This window comes from Magnolia sinica, chromosome 9, assembly GCF_029962835.1.
Source record: "Magnolia sinica isolate HGM2019 chromosome 9, MsV1, whole genome shotgun sequence".
Lineage (NCBI taxonomy): Eukaryota > Viridiplantae > Streptophyta > Magnoliopsida > Magnoliales > Magnoliaceae > Magnolia > Magnolia sinica.
Window position 1 is genome coordinate 60,179,866 of NC_080581.1, and position 13,189 is coordinate 60,193,054.

Genomic DNA, 13,189 nt, shown 5'->3' on the forward strand with positions numbered 1-13,189 from the left:
GTCTAGTGCCCTTCATAGACCGATCAGCTTTCGATTGGGCTTGAGCCTACTAGCTTAGCCTATGGCTCGGGCTTGGGCATGGATTGCATGGCCCTGATCAATTTTTGGCTTCTTATATTTGTCTCATTTCCTGCAAACATGCTATTCCAATCCTCAATTAAGCAACACCATGTATTTTGATTGTAGACTGTTGGTTTTATTCCTTTAAAATGTCTATTTCCTTATGCATGTGTAGCCCATGAATAGATTAGGAACAATCAACTGGTAAATCGGGATTTTATCAGTTTCTGGGCTGGCTTACGTTGGGCCCAGGCCTAACTAAAGTTTTCAATTGGCTTGGGTATGCTGGGCTTTGGTTAGACTCCCAGGCCTTGGGGCTTAAGGGTAGGCTGAGCTTTATCTAACCCATTGCCACCGGCAACCACAGGGATCAATGTAGCCTAAAACGTGTATACTCACTTTCGTGGGCCGTCTTATTTTCTGAATGTCCTAAGGGTCTATAACTTATCCAGGTGGGGCACACGTACGGAAAACATTGTACCCCCACAATCCATGTGGAAATTTCTATGGCCTTCGCGCTAGCCAACACTCCCCTATTGCTCCCCTATGTGTGGCCTACCTAACTTGTGAATCGTGATGGATTTCGGGACCTCGGCATAAAATGGGCGGCACATCTAACTGATGGGTTGGAGGGCATTAGCAAGTCACAGAGGTAATTACAATAGGTGGGCCTCACCTAAAAGTTCCATGTGGACTCTTCTCTTTTCACCAAGCTGTTATTACCATGTCGCACCAAATATTCAGAAAACGAATCCTGAAAGGCTACATTTGCTTAGGGTGCTAATGGGCTGGATATGGAGCAAGTCGGGGTCAGTCTGTTTACTAAATGGGCTAAGAATTTTGGTCTGTAATCGACCGACCTGTGACCTATTTACCAAAATGTGCATGCCGAGCAATTTAAATCAACTGGCCCAAGACCAACCCAACCCAACCCATCCACTGAATGGTAAATGGGCCAGGGTTAACCTGACCCAGCCCAACTTCCTCCAACCCATTTACATAAATGTACAAAGCCCGAACTGCTACTGCACTTAGCGTGGTCCGTTGCCCCTCAAAAGCAGGTCGGTCAGCAACTCTTCCGTGCTTTCTCACGCCCAGGTGAAGCTAGTCCACTTTACGCCCGGTTCTAAAACACACCGACTCAATTCGACCTCGGCCTAGTCAAATCTGACTCAACAGGATTTCAAGCTAAGTTAGGCTTCTGAGTCTACGAAACTTTTCGAGTCAACTCACCAACTGTCAAACTTGGTGAGCCTTGAACCGAGTCACTCGCTTATTCAAGTGCAGACGTCAATACCAGCCAGCCAGCCATGTTGTTATACATTTTAGGTAATTTGACCTTTTTAACTATATTAGCTTTAATTCTCTATAATTACTTAAATCACTTTTTAACTTAATTATTAAATATCAAGTCAATTCGAGTCGAGTCCTTGAGATAGGAAGCACAGAAGAGTTGCTGATGTTTCTTGTTGCACCTGGGACGCGGTTTAAGAAGGATAGATTTGGTTTAAGCCTAGTGACTCAGTCACGTCTCGACTCAATCACATATAAGTAATCTTTTCTTTATTTTTTTTAATTAATATTTTAATTTCTGTTTTTCGAAATTTATCTATTGTTTTCAGCACATATATTCCAACAAGTAGGACCTTGAATAAAGTGGCTCTCGTTACCCCACTTCTACAACCAACTACACTAGTGGGAGAAACTGGGTTGGGCCTTGCTTATGTGTGTTCAAGCCTTCCATGATACAACGACTATAACCTGGTCCCAAGGTGCACTTGTTGTACATAGGCTCGAACCAGTGTGCGGAACTTAAATCCAAAGTGAGTTGACTCAGCGGCGAATTCAGTAGAAGAAAATTCAAATACGGAGTTTGAAAGATAGAGAAAACTTGATTTTCAAGCGAATGAAAATGGATTGGTCTATTTATAGACCAAGATTAGGTGCTTAAATCACTATTTTAAATGGTTTAGATATGTTAGGTTTGAACCCAACTAGTATGACCATTAGGTGAGTGTACTCTCAGTCCGCACATAAACCCAGATCGGACCTGGCACAGCATCCATGACCACGCCCCAACATGGCTCGGTATGCACGCATGTGTGGTTAATAATATAGTTTCAGGCTAATGACATAGCCCTCCATCAAACCAAATCCACATGCCCCTGAGAAGGTGGCTCAAGCCCCATGCAAAGCTCCCATCTTATACTCTTGAATTTTTCTTTAGTAATTTTCGATGTGGGACAAGAGAGCTAGACTAAAAGACAAAACCATTTTTTAAAAGGAAACCTTTTAAAATACAATAGTTTCCTACATGTTGTAAATTCAAAACACCTCAGTATAAGATAAGAGAGTTGTGTAATTGTGTTGATCTCTATTGGACTTTAATCGATATTTAGAGTAAGACATGTTTATAGGAATTAGGTGACTGTCGGTCTTTAACCTGACCCTTGAAGTGTAAACGACTATATATGTCACTCACTCAACTTTTCCGCTACAATTGGTTCTGTGGTTTGGTGCCTTTTAGTCATGCACCTTTACTTGAATTTTATGAGTGCTCTAGAGAAACAACTTATATATTCTCATAAGAAGAGGCCCCACTTTCACACTCATATGGGTGAATTTCATCAAGTGTACACAACAATCGAATACACCACCACATATGGTTATTGATTCATTAAGAGTTCAAAGACCCATCTTCCCTGACGTTTCTACTTGCACTGCCTACACCGTAGGAAGGGGCATGTTCTCTACAGTGACTGAGTGAAGATACCTCATTTCAACACTGAGGTGTTGGTATCGATTCCTAAGTGGGGGTGGCTAACAGTGGAGTGTGTATTGACAGTGGGTGTGTACTAATAAGTTAACTTTTTTAAAAAAATGTTCTCTATAGTGCTTCCCAGTCTCCTAGTGTCTTGTTATTTACATATTCAATATATCGCATGAGATCTCCACTTGTATAGATTGGGTTGCTGACACTAGTAGCTCATTCAACTAGGCCTAATCCCATTCCCTTCGATGTTTCAATGACTAATCTTTTAGATAATCATTTGGTCAGAGGATCTACCTGATTCTTTTCTGATCTCATAAAGTCAATAGTTATGACTCCATTATACAACATGTATCTTACAATATTGTGTTCGAGTCCAATGTATCTACTTTTACCATTGTATATCTTACTCTTGCCCTTGGCAATAGCCGCTTGACAATCACAGTGAATAAATATAGCAGACACAAGTTTTGGCCACAAAGGTATATCTTGTAACAAATTTCTAAGCCATTCAGCTTCTGATTGTGCCTTTTCTAAGTCGATAAAATTGGACTCTATAATGGACCGAGCAATGCAAGCCTCTTTTGTAGACTTTCAAGATACTGCACCTCCACCAAATATAAAAACATATCCACTTATGAATTTTGTTTCATATGAATTAGTGATACAATTGGCATCATTGTATTCTTCTAACACAAGAGGATAACCTGTACAATGAATACCATATGTAACAGTACCTTTCATATTTCAATATTCTATTTAGTGCATTTCAATGATAATATCCAGGATTATGTGTATATCTACTTAGCCTACCTACTACAAATGCAATATCAGGTCTAGTGCAATTCATCAGATACATTGGGTTACTAATTAGTTGAGAATACTTAAGCTGAGATATACTACTCCCTGTATTCTTCTTGAGATATAAAATATGGTTACAGAGTGTATTAACAGGTAAGCAGTCAAAGTGATCAAACATTTTTACTATTTTTTCAATGTAATGAGATTGAGATAAAGTAATGTCATTATCTCATATTGTAACACCATCGTTACCAAAGAATTTGCTATATATATAGCGTATATCGTTTTCTAGATATTCTTCAATTTGTACATAAATAAGGATTTCAATCCATCAACTGATTTGATCGATTGACTCAGAAAGACTCGGATTAAACAAATTGGTATCAGAATAGTCTTGGACAAATTCAATGGAACAGTAAGCTCAAAAGATCGAGATAATAAGAACAATTCATGTTATTTCTGAATACATTTTTCAGCAGGATTGATCCAGGGTTGCTGGATGGATGCTTAGATAGATAACACATATGGTTTTGTGTAATTGCATGATTTATTTTTCATTCTAGGTGTGTATATATATATATATATATATATATATATATATATATATATATATATATATATATATAAAGACTTTTACTACTAATCTAACCTTAAACTTATCTATATATTCATCTGGGTTAAACTTCTTTTTAAACACCCACTTACACCCTATAGACTTATTTTCAAGAGGAAGGTCTACGAGTTCCCAGGTATTGTTGGATACGATTTACTCTAATTCATTATTTATAGCTTCTCTTCAGAAAGATGCATTAGGATAGTTAATGACTTCTGAATAAGTCGCAGGATCATCTTCTAACAAGAAAGTGAAAAACTCATATCCTGGGTTGGTCTTCTTTTGAGCTCTCATATTTCTTATATTTTACAATTCACATTTATGCTTCTACTAGTTGAAGCAACATCTGATCCATTAATGTCTTTTATTTCTACAGATCTAGACTTTATAAGAAAAACATTTTCTATAAACTCTACATTTCTAGCTTGTATAATAGTGTTTAAATCTAAAAAGTTATCTCTAGATTTCAAAACTAAGAACTTATTTGCTGCATTGTTTTCTGCATATCTTATAAATATACAATAAGTTGTCTTAGGACCTAGTTTCCTTTTCTTGATTTCAGGTAACCTTACTTTGGACAGATACCCCACACTTTAAGGTATTTATAACTAGCAATGTAATTTTTTCACAGTTTATATGTTGTCTTACCGGTTTTCTTATGATGTATCCTAGTTTATATAAAACAGGCAGATAGTATGACTTCTCCCCATCTATGAGAAGGTAAATCAGAACTATTCAAAATAACGTTCATCATTTATTTTAATATTTTTTTCTTGTGTTCAACTATTTAATTTTATGCTTATGTATAAGGAACAGTAATTTCGTGAACTATCTCATTCTTTTCACAAAATTTTTTAAAAACTCGAAAGATTCATACTCTCATCCTTTATCTGATATAAGTCTTCTAATGTTCCTACTAAGTTGGTTTTCAACTTCGGCCTTATACTTAATAAAAACTTCTAAAGTTTTATCTTTATTCCTTAGAAGATACACTTTAGTATATCTATAATAATCGTCTATAAATGTTACATTGTACCTTTTGCCGCCTTTAGACACTTGATTTCTAAAATCACTTAAGTCACTATGAATTAATTCTAATAACTCGAAATTTCTACTAATAAGTTTAAAGAATTTTCTAATAAATTTTTATTTTATACAAGTTTCACATTTTCTAAAGTTATCGATTTAGATGTGAGATAACAATCATATTCATTTAATTCTTTTCAAGAATTTTATGTTCATGTGGCCTAATCTACTATGTCATAATGAAAAAGATTCAACAATATAAGTAGAAATAGATGGCATCTTATTGTCATTATGTGTGACATTTACAATAAATAAACCAATACTACATTAACCATTTTCAAGGAAGATTTCATTCTTAGTCATTACAAGCTTATCAGAATTAAATATTAGTTTTACTTCAGCCTTATTGAGGAGTGAAATAGAGATCAAATTGTGACAAATGTCAGTCACATGTAACCCGTTATTAAGCAACAAAGTCTTTCCTGATATGAGCTTTAGAAGAACATTTAATTTTTCAATAATTGGAGATGATCGAGCATTTTTCATGAATACTTGTTCTTCATCCACTGTCGTCTGATAGGAGGTAAACATGTTTCGATCCTTACATACATGTCGAGTTATCTCGGTGTCTAATACCCATTTCATGTTGCTCACTATGAATACTTCGGATACTATAGTGACAATCATGTCTAGATTTTCTTCAGCTTTAGCGATATTGACTTAAGATTTAATATTCTTTTTTTTAAACTTACATTCATTTTCATAATATCTAGGCTTTTTACAGTGGTTAAAGGGCCATTTTTTTGAATTGATTGTTCAATTTCTTTTTTGAGTTTGCACTTCTTAGAGTGATGTCTAGACTTTCCACAGTTTTAATAATTCTTTCTTTTTGTCCTTTTATGCTTGACTTGTTTTCATTAGGTTAGCTTTTAACATTGACCTGTTTGCATTTTTAATTTGGTATCTATTTCTGTTAACCTCCTATATTCTTATGTGTACGGTTATATTTTCTAAAAAAAGAAAAACATTTTTTAATGTTTCATTTGGTTTTTGTAATCTATCCAGGAAGGAGGTAGCTTTTCAATCAGTGCTCTTGATAGGAATACCTCGTTCATTTTCATTTCCTCATCCATTTTAATCCAACGACTAATAATTTATGTATCGGATTTCTGATAATTGTGAATCTGGTTCGTGACAGGTTTATTGTCTGTCATTTCATAAGGAATGAAATTCGTGATAGCATGTTTCTTATATCCTGTATTTTCTAGGACATTTTTTTTTCTAGTGTGGTCCAAATATTCTTAGTAGATTCATACGAAACATAGATATCGGGTAATTCATTAGACAATGTATTTAGAGTACACTGTTTACAATTATTAGCATTTCTAAATTCTTTTTCATTGGTTGGATCAACTATAAATGAATTCGAAAGAATGTAAAAAACCTTTAGAGTTCCAGTGTAAAACTAGTTTTTTGTTTCCACCTTTTGAAATTCTGTCTAGCAAGCGGTTTGATTTTGGACAGTTCAATCGTAGGATTGACTGTGATGGTGGCCATTAATTATAATAGAGTAATGATTGCAATACGGTTCTCAACTAGTTTGAGAAACAGTTGAGCACTAGTTACTAAAGGCTTAAAAGAAAGAAAATAATGTTTGTTTTTTAAACAGATAATAGAATGAAAATGTCTACCATTTCAAACAGAATTTTGGTTTCAAAATTGCTAGAATATATGTGGTAAAAACAATAGATAAAATTTGAAAAATTGAAAATAAAATAGTAATAAAAAGGATGACTTATATGCGATTGAGTCACTTGACTTGAAATTAAACCAAATTTTCCCTCCTTGGACCGCATCCCAAGTGTAATAGGAATCTTAGACAGTTGACCTCAAGGATACAACGACTATAACCCGGTCCCAACGGTGCACTCATTGTACACGGGCTTGAACCACCATGTAAAATTTAAACCCGAAGTGAGTTAACTCAATGGCGAACTCAATTGTAGAAAATCCAGAGACTGTGTTTAAAAAATAGAAAGAAAACTTGATTTTTGAGTGAATGAAAGTTAGGCGAGTATACTCTTAGTTTGCACATAGACACAAACCCAGACTTGGCATGGCTTGGCTTGGCATGCGTGTGCGTTTGGTCAATGGCATAGGTTTGGACTAATGGCATAACCCCACATTGGACCAAATTCACATGCCCCTTGAGAAGGGGCTCAAGCTGCATACAAAACTCTCCTCTTATACACTAATTGAGTTTTTCTTTGGTCATTTTCAAGGTGGGACAAGAGAGCCACACTAAAAGACAACAATTTTTCAAAAGGAAACCAGGGGAATTTGAATTTTGAAACACTTTTTATTTTAAAAATACCTTTTAAAATAAAACACTACTTGGAGGGATGATTTTGAATGAGGAAGAGAAAAAATTGAACCGAATGTGTAAGTGGGAGACACATGGTTTCTTGTTTTTAGTTTCTAAAAGTGGGGTCCATGGTTCATTGATGTAAACGGTTGATGTAATTTGGTCTCCTTTGGATAGCCTGCAACAAAAATCTCTTGGATGGAGAAATCCAAAAACCTCTTATATGCATCTAAAAAATAGGTGAGGAGAAAAATACAGCAATATCCTGCATTAATCAGAAGGAGGCCAAACATCGGTTGTTTGATAGGGTCTTCCATTAGTCGGATGTATGATGTATGGTGTTAATATAGTGAATATAAGCTTGAATATTGGGAAAGTATAAAAATGTAAAATTGCACATCTACTCAAGATGACTGACAACAAATTTATTTTTTTTTCTTTATTTTGCTAGGGCAAGGCATGGATAGAGTTACTTTTTTTGAGACATATCGTGCTCTTTGGTATGTTATGACTGATGTAGGAGGCTCTCGGCACGTTATTCCTGAGATACAACACCTAACATATAGATTCTTTTGACGTTCAAAGATAATTGGAAACCTAAACACCCGAGAAGAGAATACCCAAGGAAAAACACAAGTTCGTATCACCAAAGTTGTTATCAGTTGTGTTTTGAAAAAAAAAAAGAAAAAGGCCATCACCCCTTTATATAGAGCTAGGGAAGATAGTTGTTTGTAAGAGACATTTTTAATACAGTCGCAAATAATCAGATGTTTTTGACCATTCCTTGTTGCAATGATGGGCTGTGGATTACTGAGGATGTTTCTCATAGTGGAAACAATCTAGATTCAATGGGCCTCATCAAAGAAAAAAAAAACGACTAAGAAATGTTTGGTCGATTCAAGATAGTTTCAAAAAGGATTTAAAATTTAAAAATGAATTATCTATATATTTTAAAAATTTGTTAAAAAAAAAAGGAGCAAAACCAAGCCTCTTAAGACCCTTATAAAAGTCCAGATTAAGCCATCCAAGGGACGGATCTTCCCTATGTGAGTATTCGGGCGTACACACACTTGGTTAATTGGTTTTTGGGATAGCGTTCGCACTAGGCTAGGATCTCTCACACACACGGGCTTGGTCATAAGGGAGCACATTCACAAAATGATAAGGAGAAGACTCTAATATATACACTTTTTTTTTTTCATTCTTATCCAATGGGACTAATGTTTTGCACAAAAAAAAGGTAGGCACAAAAAGACAAAAGAGAAAATGACAAAAAAACCCACTTTTGTTTTTTCTTTATATTTTATTTTGAAATATTTTTAAGACATGAAACGTCTTAGATGGGGCCCATTATTTTGATGTTCAAGATCACTGCGTAGCTTCGACAACCTAAAAAATCTACATTGTACTCTAGGGCTTATAAGAAATCTACATAATTGCTATTTTTTCAAAAAAAAAAAAAAAGAAAAGAAAAGAAAATAAAATCTTAAAAAAAATTCTATACAATTGTTAATTTTTCAGAAAAACATGCTTCGGGTCGGGCACGAATTGCATCCAGTGACGAGCCCTTCTATTAAAAAACTCAATGGGCCTACTACAATATCCATCTAACGTCCACCATATATATCAATTTCTTCAGGTCATGTTAGGCGTAGTCTCAAAATGAGGGAGATCCAAGACTCATGTTGGGTACACTATGAGAAACAATGGGATTGAACACCCACCATTAAATGAAAAAACAAACACCCCCTAACTTAAGAAAGCCCAACTCACCTTTTAAATCGAGAAAAGTTGTTTTTTTGTTTTTGTTTTTTTTGGAAAAAGCAAGCAAAGAATACTATGTTATCACTTACCCACTTACCCAAGTTAGCTTGGAAAGATACAACAAACAAATATGATGAACTCCCAGAAAAATATGGTTGCAAGTAGCCATGTCATATATTTTAAATTGAAAAAAAAACTTTGATAATATGGCAGATCACTTAGAAATTGCATGTGTAGAATGCAAGTAATCTAAGTGATCATCCAACATACCTGATATAAATGTATCATGAACCCAAAATTAAGCTTATTCCATCATTTGTATCCGATTGATTGACATTTAATGGATATAAAAAATGTCTAATATCCAAAGGTTGTATTTCAACAAATATTATATCCACTAATTAGAGGCAAAAATTGTTCAACCAATCTATTCCTAGGACTGTCAAGTGGTTATAAAGGGCTACTTAGTCTAGTTGGCTTTGTTTGAGTTAATATATTATAAGGCGTACAATTTCTAAGTGCCCCTTGGGAATGATACAGCTCTTTTAAAAGTTAATTTGACTTTGTTAAGTGCATGCACATGTTAAATAAAGCTCATATGTATGTCACACGTGCCAGCATGGCAGGAATAGGTCCAAGATCCAATCCATCCATTAGAACGGTACCCCTATATTGATATTCCTAGCCCAAGAATCAAGTTGATACACCTGTCAAGACGGCTACAATTTGCAACAAAAATGTACTATTCCGGAAAACTTATATGAAGATTTTGTTACTTAAAAAATAAAAATAAAAATTTAACACACCCACACCACACACACTCACACTTGTTTATACCCATTTTTGTCACACCTAAGTGGACCAATGAGATGCTGCCATGTGTCGATATTACATGTAAAATGACAGACAAAATTCTACTTGCAGACTGAGATTTGTGCACACCCAATCTGATATGCCCGGATCAAATGATTCAGAAAACACCATGTGTCAACTGTGCCATCTGTGTGTAGATAAACTTCAAGAGGAGTTAGAGATGTGCATATGAGAGGGCATTAAATGCTATAAGTTCAATAAAAAAACACTTTTTGTAAAAATCAAGAGTCTCATTAAAGCAAGTCTTTCTCTCTCTCTCTCTCTCTCTCTCTCTCTCTCTCCGCATTAAATGTTAGAATCCTATTAAAGGAGATCTCTATTTAGCATTAATGCTAGAGTCACGCTAAAAGCACTCTCTACTGATGTTAAAGCCAAGTCATGTAAGGATCACAATAACTTTTCAATGTGAGAGTTCAAAGACATGAATATTTCAGCTGATGCACATGAGATATATATCTTGTACACGTGATCGTATGCAATAAATAATGTTGATGTGGAAGAATCAAGTAGATTTATACAACCGAATGTCTAGATCCTTCACGATGCTGAAAACTACGTAAGGCCACCACCTCCCAGAACCTTATAAAAGCAATCATCGATGAAGAGCTCTGGGCCTCACGCCAATAGAAGCAAACAACCTTTTATCTATCCATCCACCATGAACATTTATCTTTTTATTTTATGTTAGTTTGTTTTTAGCCCCCATTGTTGCTCATAGCATGAGGCTCCTAGTTTCTAGTACTTAGTTTATCTTTCCACCCTTTATTCACGGCATCTCGCTGGATCGCAAGGAAGATTGCTCAGTTTCAAATGGAAGGTTAAGAGGCTTTCTTACTATGTGCTAGGTGATTCCTCTGGCCATCTCACCATGAAGTTTGCTCCACACGAGATGGGTAACAAATAGTCAATTCACGACCGTCTCACCACGTGCTTGGTTTCTACCAAGTCCATGAACAGGCTGTCACCTCACCGATCGTCTTGTCACAGAGCCTGATTTCAACCGAGTAATGAATATATTGTTAAAGATCCACCATCCACCGATCATCTCGCCACGAGATCTGATTTCTAATCGAGTAATGAGCATACAACCATCTCGCACATCACGACCATCCCTCTATGAACCTCAGTCCCGATTGGACAATGAACGGATCATCATCCCTCAAGCCGAGCATGAGTGCCATTATTTTAAAAATTATTAATAAAAGAATACTTTTGGATTAAATATTCTTTCTCTATTTTACTGTTGACTTCGATAGCAAATCTCACTGAAAGAATAAGTCTTTAAGTCTATAGACTCTCACATCTATTGTCACAAGGCAAAAAGAGCTCATTCAAAAGGGCTAACCCCCACCCTTTCACAAATTGTATGAACTGAAGTGCAAATATTGGTGGTTGAGAGGACCTTGGATCTTTGATCCCAGTCTCTAATCTATTTAGCTTAATGCGGGGGGACACTAGTGGTTCAATCAAACTTTGAGTTGAGTAGACTCTGACACGCCTGCACACTTTACCCATACACAAAAACTCGATCTAGACCCTTATTCGTACGGGTGGCTCGGATTGATTAAGTTTGCAACACCAATATTTCTGGCATGCTCGGTGGGACTAAAATCGATTAGGCTGTCAAAAATATTCATTGTGCACTAGATGTGCCAATACTATTTCTATTATGTCTAGTGGGACGTGTGTGCAACTAGAAGTTCAATAGTTCATAGGATCTGAAGATCTAAACAGAAGAAAAAGCCACAAGATCAAAGAATGCATATGTAAAAGAATATGCCCTTAGAAGCTAATAACTCCCTACCACTTACAATCTATGGGTGTGGATCCTTCTCCAACAACCATTTAATGGAAAGTATTATTAGCCACCTAGAAAATATGACGCTCTCTTAGAGTAGTGGAGAATGCAAACCGATTACATGGGAAGGTTTGCGGAATTTCTATGTTGTTTTGCAAAGAGAATACTACTTCTTGACTATTAGCTTGAAATACACTCCTTACAGTTAAGGCAAGTATATGAATAATGACGAAGCCTCAGTTAAGGCTTGACCTATAAAATTAGATCAACATTTCTCAAAACCAATTGATTAACGATAACTAGTGGCTGACCATATGGCCAATACGACCAACCCATAACTCATATCATGGGGGGCAGTATTGCATCGGTGCCGACCAGCTTGGGGGCAACCTCTCATGCCTCTTGTATCACAACTTTACAAGTGTCGAATAACATAGGGGGTAACCTCTCAAGTTGTTGGCACCTTAAAAAAGTCACTGATGTATATTGTTACTGATCGGATTAATACGGAAATTGGCTGGATGAATAGTGCCTACGGCTAGATGAATAATGAAATTGATCAGATGAATAGTGGCACTGGCTGGGTAAATAGTGCAATCAACTTGATAAATAGTGAAATCGGTCAGATAAAAAGTGTCGTCGGCTGGATGAATAGCGACACTAGTTGAATGAATTGTGTTGTCAGTCGAATAAATAGTACATAAATGAATAGTGTCAGCCGTGAATGGTGGTCGATAAATACTAATTGATGAATAGTGGTCAGGTGAATAATGACTAATGAATAATGCTGGTGGATGAATAATGCCTGATGAATAGTGGCAAATGGATAGTGTCGGTCAATGAATACTATTAGGTGAAGGCCATGAATAGTATTGACCATGAATAATAAAAAAGAAAAAAGAAAAATGGAAAAAACTATTAATCAACATCTCTTGATATTCTCCATATACATTCTTCAAATACAAAGAGACATAGGGGCATTGTATATACCCAATTCTTGCACATCTACATGGACCAATGAGATGCTGCCATGTGTTGGCATTACCCGCAAAATAATAGACAAAATCTTACTCGCATACTGAGAGCATTGTATACACCAGATTAAACGATTTAGAAGAC